An 8,534-nucleotide genomic window follows, 5' to 3' on the forward strand; every position below is an offset into this window, starting at 1 on the left:
GTGGGACCTGCTACCATGTCCTCGGAAGGAGCTTGCTTAGCTCTTAAGGCACCTACCTCGACATTAAACTTTGGATCCGAAGAAGTCCTCGGACATGGAATCATCTTGGAAGATAGAAGCATCAAGTTCGTTTAACTCGCCTACGAAGCCGAAGACAAAAAATGAAGCCATTTCTCCAAGGAGATGATCAACGTCCTCAGCTTGAAGATTAGTTCAGGGGCTACTTACGGTGTCCTGGACTAGGGATGCTAACCACGTCGGCCCCCAATTGTGGGTTGGGCCGAGGACCCCCGGACGACCAACAGATGGGCGACGTTTCCATGCCCCATGGCGTAGTCAAGATAGAATCCTCCAAAGACTTGGCGCCTACTCCAAGAAATATTTGAATCATCGGCATGTTTATCCCTTGATGTAACCGACGCACATGTAACCTTAGGTACCCCCGGTGCCTACATAAGCCTAAGCTTTTTAGACTGTAGGGTTAGATTCATTCACATACGATCTCGAGGTATATCATCATGTACTTTGTACCCATCCACAATCAATACAATAGAAGCACAAACATAGGGTTCACCTCTTCGAGAGGTCCAGAACTTGGGCAAAACATCGTGTCCCTCTTTGCCCTGTTACCATCTATTCAAGACCACCAGCTCAAGACCCCCTACCCGAGATCTAATACGTCCATTTTACATCATGCTTTTATATCGGTATTTATTGCATTATGGGCTGTTATTACACATTATGTCACAATACTTATGCCTTTTCTCTCTTACCTTATAAGGTTTACATGAAGAGGGAGAATGCCGGCAGCTCGAATTCTGGGCTGGAAAAGGAGCAAATATTAGAGACCTATTCTGCACAACTACAAAAGTCCTGAAACTCCACGAAGGTCGGTTATGGAATATGTATAAAATATTGGGCAAAGAAAGCACCAGAGGGGGACCACCCACCATCCACGAGGGTGGGGGGCACCACCCATCGTCCACGAGGGTGGGGGCGCGGCCCCTGCCTCGTGGCCCCCCTAGCAGGCCTCCGGTGCCCATCTTTTGCTATATGAAGTCTTTCGCCCTGGAAAAAATAAGGAGGAAGCTTTCGGGACGAATCGCCACCGTCTCGACGTGGAACCTTTGTGGAACCAATATAGGGCTCCGGCGGAGCTGTTCTACCGGGGAAACATCCCTCCGGGAGGGGGAAATCGTCACCATCGATCCTCTCATAGGGAGGGGGTCAATCTCCATCAACATCTTCACCAGCACCATCTCCTCACAAACCCTACTTCATCTCTTATATCCAATCTTTGTCTCAAAACATCAGATTGGTACCTGTGGGTTGCTAGTAGTGTTGATTACTCCTTGTAGTTGATGCTAGTTGGTTTATTTGGTGGAAGATCATATGTTCAGATCCTATATGAATATTAATACCCCTCTGATTATGAACATGTTTATGCTTTGTGAGTAGTTACGTTTGTTCCTGAGGACATGGGAGAAGTCTTGCTATAAGTAGTCATGTGAATTTGGTATTCTTCGATATTTTGATGAGATGTATGTTGTCTCTCCTCTAGTGGTGTCATGTGAACGTCGACTACATGAAACTTCACCATTGTTTGGGCCTAGGGGAAGGCATTGGGAAGTAATAAGTCGACGATGGGTTGCTAGAGTGACAGAAGCTTAAACCCTAGTTTATGCGTTGCTTTGTGAGGGGCTGATTTGGATCATCATGTTTCATGCTATGGTTAGGTTAACCTTAATTCTTCTTTCATAGTTTCGGATGCTTGTGAAGGGGGTTAATCATAAGTGGGATGCTTGTCCAAGTAAGGGCAGTACCCAAGCACCGGTCCACCCACATATCAGATTATCAAAGTAACGAACGTGAATAATATGAGCATGATGAAAACTAAATTGACGATAATTCCCATGTGTCCTCGGGAGCGTTTTCCTTTATATAGAGTTTGTCCAGGCTTGTCCTTTGCTACAAAAGGGATTGGGCCATCTTGCTGCACCTTGTTTACTTTTATTACTTGTTACCCGTTACGAATTAGCTTATCATAAAACTATCTGTTACTGATAATTTTAGTGCTTGCGGAGAATACCTTACAAATACGTTGGAGACGTATCAAGCATCCCCAAGCTTAATTCCTGATCGTCCTCGAGTAGGTAAATGATAAAAAAAGAATTTTTGATGCGGAGTGCTACTTGGCATAATTTTAATGTAATTCTTCTTAATTGTGGTATGAATATTTAGATCCGAAAGATTCAAGAAAAAGTTCATATTGACATAAAAATGATAATACTTCAAGCATACTAACTAAGCAATTATGTCTTCTCAAAATAACATGGCCAAAGAAAGTTCATCCCTACAAAATCATATAGTTTAGTCATGTTTCATTTTCATCACACAAGAATGCTCTCATCATGCACAACCCCGATGACAAGCCAAGCAATTGTTTCATACTTTAGTAATCTCAAACCTATACACTTTAACGCAATATATGAGCGCGAGCCATGGACATAGCACTATGGGTGGAATAGAATATAATGAGGGGGTTATGTGGAGAAGACAAAAAAGGAGAAAGTATCACATCAACGAGGCTAATCAATGGGCTATGGAGATGCCCACCGATTGATGTTAATGCAAGGAGTAGGGATTGCCATGCAACAGATGCACTACAGCTATAAATGTATGAAAGCTCAACAAAAGAAACTAATGGGTGTGCATCCAACTTGCTTGCTCATGAAGAACTAGGGCACTTGAGGAGGCCCATTGTTGGAATATACAAGCCAAGTTCTATAATGAAAAATTCCCACTAGTATATGAAAGTGATAACATGAGAGACTCTCTACTATGAAGATCATGGTGCTACTTTGAAGCACAAGTGTGGTAAAAGGATAGTAACATTGTCCCTTCTCTCTTTTCTCTCATTTTTTGGGCCTTCTCTTTTTTTATGGCCTTTCTTTTTTTGGGCCTTCTCTTTTTTTATGGCCTTTCTTTTTTTATACCTCACTTGGGACAATGCTCTAATAATGATGATCATCAAACTTCTATTTATTTACAACTCAATGATTACAACTCGATACTAGAACAAAGATGACTCTATATGAATGCCTCCGGCGGTGTACCGGGATATGCAATGAACCAAGAGTGACATGTATGAAAGAATTATGAACGGTGGCTTTGCCACAAATAATATGTCAACTACATGATCATGCTAAGCAATATGACAATGATGAATGTGTCATGATAAACGGAATGATGGAAAGTTGCATGGCAATATATCTCGGAATGGCTATGGAAATGCCATAATAGGTAGGTATGGTGGCTGTTTTGAGGAAGATATAAGGAGGTTTATGTGTGAAAGAGCGTATCATATCACGGGGTTTGGATGCACTGGCGAAGTTTGCGCCAACTCTCAATGTGAGAAAGGGCAATGCACGGTACCGAAGAGGCTAGCAAGGATGGAAGGGTGAGAGTGTGTATAATCCATGGACTCAATATTAGTCATAAAGAACTCACATACTTATTGCAAAAATCTACAAGTCATCAAAAACCTCGGCACTACGCGCATGCTCCTAGGGGGATAGATTGGTAGGAAAAGACCATCGCTCGTCCCGACCGCCACTCATAAGGAAGACAATCAAATAACACCTCATGCTTCAAATTTGTTGCATAACGTTTACCATACGTGCATGCTACGGGACTTGCAAACTTCAACACAAGTACTTCTCAATTTCACAACTACTCAACTAGCATGACTTTGATATTATTACCTCCATATCTCAAAACAATCATCAAGCATCAAACTTTTCTTAGTATTCAACACACTCATACGAAAGTTTTATTATTAATCTTGCATACCAAGCATATTAGGATTTTAAGAAAATTACCATGCTATTAAGACTCTCAAAATAATCTAAGTGAAGCATGAGAGATCAATAGTTTCTATAAAACAAATCCACCACCATGCTCTAAAAGATATAAGTGAAGTACTATAGCAAAACTATAAAGCTCAAAAGATATAAGTGAAGCACATAGAGTATTCTATCAAATTCCAAATCATGTATGGCTCGCTCAAAAGGTGTGTACAGAAAGGATGATTGTGGTAAACTAATAAGAAAAGACTCAAATCATAAAAGACGCTCCAAGCAAAACACATATCATGTGGTGAATAAAAATATAGCTCCAAGTAAAGTTACCGATAGAAGTAGACGAAAGAGGGGATGCCTTCCGGGGCATCCCCAAGCTTTGGCTTTTAGGTGTTGAGGGAGTCCTGGATTAGGGGGTATCCGGACAGCCAGACTATAACCTTTGGCTGGACTGTTGGACTGTGAAGATACAAGATTGATGACTTCGTCCCGTGTCCGGATGGGACTCTCCTTGGCGTGGAAGGCAAGCTTGGCAATACGGATATGTAGATCTCCTTCCTTGTAACCGACTCCGTGTAACCCTAGCCCCCTCCGGTGTCTATATAAACCGGAGGGTTTAGTCCGTAGGACACAAGAACATACAATCATACCATAGGCTAGCTTCTAGGGTTTAGCCTCTCCGATCTCGTGGTAGATCAACTCTTGTAATACCCATATCATCAAGAATAGATCAAGCGGGACATAGGGTTTTACCTCCATCAAGAGGGCCCAAACCAGGGTAAAACATCATGTCCCCTGCCTCCTGTTACCATCTGCCTAGACGCACAGTTTGGGACCCCCTACCCGAGATCCGCCGGTTTTGACACCGACATTGGTGCTTTCATTGAGAGTTCCTCTGTGTCGTCATCATCAGGCTTGATGGCTCCTTCGATCATTGTTAGCGCTGTGGTCCAAGGTGAGACTTTTCTCCCCAGACAGATCTTCGTATTCGGCGGCTTTGCACTGCGGGCCAATTCGCTTGGCCATCTGGAGCAGATTGAAAACTACGCCCCTAGCCATCAGGTCAGGTTTGAGAGTTTAAACTACATGGCCGACATCCACGGAGACTTAATCTTCGACGGATTCGAGCCCTTGCCAAGTGCACCGCACTGTCACGATGGGCATGATTTAGCTCTGCCGCCGGACAATGTTCAGGAGATCGCACCTGCAATCGCTCCAACCTTCAATTCGGAGCCAACTGCGCCATCCAGGGACGGGTGGTTGAACCCCGCCATAAAGGCCGCAGCCTCGACGGCGATCGAGCCGAACACAAACCTTATCCTTCGCGAGGCCCGTGACTCCACATTGCCGGACTCTCCTTCAGACTCTGAACCATCCGCGCCCCTGCCAATCGAATCCGATTGGGCGCCGATCATGGAGTTCACCACCGCGGATATCTTTCAGCACTCGCCCTTCGGCGACATACTGAACTCACTAAGTTCTCTCTCCTTAGCAAGAGTCCTGGCCGGATTATGACCGGCAGGATTGGGATGCGAACGACGAAGAAATTCGACGCCCACCCACCACCCTCTTCATAGCCACTATCGATGATTTGACGGTATGGACGACGATGTAGGAGACGAACAGGAACCAGCGCCTATAGGGCACTGGACAGCCACCTCATCTCACGATGTATATATGGTGGACACACCCAAAGGAAACGATGATGAGGAACGGGAGGATGCAACAAAGGATCGTTCCCTCGAAAAGCAGTCAAAGCGGCGGCGCAAGCGCCGCTCCAAACCCCGCCTCGACAGAAACAGCGGTCATACAGACCCAGCCACAGAGCAGGGCTAGCCGGTGGACGACGAACAAGGCAATTTGGATAATCAAACCAAACAACCCGTCCCCAGCGAAGATAACAGTCTGGATGACCTCAAGCCGGACAAGTTCCTGAAGAAGAAGAACCTCCATAAAAGGCTCATCGCCACTGCGCGTAGCCTGAAAAAGAAGAAGCGGAAGCTGAAGACTGCGGAAGATGCACTCAGAATCAGATGGAGAAAAGTACTCAACACCGCAGATAAATATGGCAGTAGTCGCCACACAAAGAGCTACCCGAAGCGAAAGCTACTGCCCGAATTTGATGAGGAGGCCTTAGAGCCCCCCCAATCAAAAAACAAAGCAGCCATCCGGTCGGATAGACGACCTCACGGCCAACATAGAGCGGCACACGGCGCCGCACACAAGCCAACACGTGATCCACACGAGGACTCGCATCAAAGAGATGGCCCAACCAGATCTATCTACGGGCCAAGAAAGAACGCTCTTGCAAGCAATGCAACACAACAAATATCCGAACACCATGACACACCCAAATACAGGGGTGCCGCACACCCCCTATGTTTCACCGATGAGGTGCTGGACCATGACTTTCCAGAGGGATTCAAATCCGTAAACATAGAGGCGTACGACGGAACAACAGACCCTGGGGTCTGGATTGAGGACTATATCCTCCATATCCATATGGCTCGAGGAGACGATCTCCACGCCATCAAGTATTTACCCCTCAAGCTCAAAGGGCCAGCTCGGCACTGGCTTAAAAGCCTCCCCGAAAACTCCATCGGAAGTTGGGAAGAGCTCGAAGACGCCTTTCGGGAAAATTTTCAAGGGACTTATGTCCGACCACCGGATGCAGACGATTTGAGTCATATAACTCAACAGCCCGGAGAGTCAGCCCGAAAGCTTTGGAATAGGTTTCTTACTAAAAAGAACCAAATAGTCGACTGTCCGAACGTCGAAGCCTTAGCAGCTTTCAAGCATAGCGTTCGAGACGAATGGCTTGCCAGACACCTCGGCCAAGAAAAGCCGAGAACAATGGCAGCATTAACAAGCCTCATGACTCGCTTTTGCGCGGGCGAGGACAACTGTTTAGTTCGGTGCAGCACAAGCGACCCAAGTACCTCCGAAGTCAGGGATGGAAACGGGAAATCACGACGCAGTAAAAATAAGCGCCGGAATAAAGAAGACAGCCCAAAGAGCACGGCGGTAAACACCGGATTCAGCAGCTCTCGGCTAGATCAGCAAAATCCGCCCTCCAAAGGCAACAGAGACGAACTATCCATCCTAAACAAAATTCTGGACCAAATATGTCAGATCCATAGCACCCCAGGTAAACCTGCAAATCATACCCACAGAGAATGTTGGGTCTTCAAGCAGTCTGGCAAGCTCAACGCCGAACACAAGGGGCAGGATACACCAAGCAAAGACGAGGACGAGCCTTGCAAACAAAGCACTAGGGAACAGAAGAAATTCCCACCAGAAGTCAAAACAGTAAACGTGTTACACATGATAAAGGGGAGAAACAAAGCGGCACTCCTAGAGAAATATGCCCAGGGCCTATCACCACAGAGTTCTGCCACTGGTCGTCCCAACCGATCACCTTTGACCATCGGGATTACTCGGCAAGTATCCGGCGTGCAGGATGGGCTGCCTTGGTATTAGATGCAATAATTGACGGATACCACTTCACACGAGTTCTGATGGATGGCGGCAGCAGTTTAAACCTGATATATTAGGACACAGTCCGCAAAATGGGGATAGACCCAACAAAAGTTTGCTGCAGCAATGCTACCTTTAAAGGAGTAACGCCAGGCCTAGAGGCTCATTCCAAGGGCTCCCTGCTACTAGAGGTTATATTCGGCTTCCCTAATAACTTCTGCAACGAAAGTTTAACCTTCCACATTGCTCCGTTCCAAAGTGGCTATCAAGCACTACTCGGACGCGAAGCTTTCGCTCGCTTTAACGCAATACCGCATTACGCTTCCCTCACGCTTAAGATGCCTGGTCCACGCGGCATCATTACACTCGTTAAGAGCACGGACGTGGTTAGACGAGTCCGACGCAGCTATATGTAATTAATACAGGTTTGATGGCCACACCCCTATTACAATACAAGGGGCTCAACCCGCACGAACAAGTGGCAACCAGGCTCAATTTTACTCATCTTCAATTGTACATGGTTTTTTTAGTATACCTACCTTTTTGCACGACAACTTTTCAACTAAGTTCCTCTCTTTTATAGATGACCATATTGCTACACCCGTCTAGGATACGGCACAATGGAGACACAGGCGCAGACGTGCAGCAGGGGCCCGTTCCAAGGATTCTTTTTAGATTAAGACCCTGCATAAACCGTTTTTACTGTCTCTTGTTGATACACATCCCTCGGATTCTCAGTACAGTTGAGAAGGATGCTGACGTCTTGGCATGTGGCCACGTCAGAATAATGCACGTACCTGGACACCAGGGGCTTATTACAAAGGGCATTGTTTAGGCCCGGTTTACACCATAAAGACCGAATACCTTAGGGAGTGTTCGGCGTCGCAAGTTTGGCCTTATATGCATCAGCTCCGAATCATGTCTTTGGTCAAATGTTGGGTTTGCCCGGCTCCTGTGTTTTGCAGCCTTACGTTCCACTCTATCGGCTAAGGAGGCACCAGGAGAACTACTGCGATTGTGCCCTGGTTCATCCAGACGAGCACCTTAGTAGAGAAAGCCGAAAACTGACTGTCATGATATAGCGTGAGACTGGTCAACCACTCGATGACCTATCGGAATCTTCGGGATTCCTCCGCCTAAACGAAGGGTCGTTTCCCGGCCAGGCATGTACGCACCCCGAATTCGGACGACTGCAAA

The sequence above is a fragment of the Triticum aestivum genome, chromosome 4A (genome assembly GCF_018294505.1).
Source record: "Triticum aestivum cultivar Chinese Spring chromosome 4A, IWGSC CS RefSeq v2.1, whole genome shotgun sequence".
Lineage (NCBI taxonomy): Eukaryota > Viridiplantae > Streptophyta > Magnoliopsida > Poales > Poaceae > Triticum > Triticum aestivum.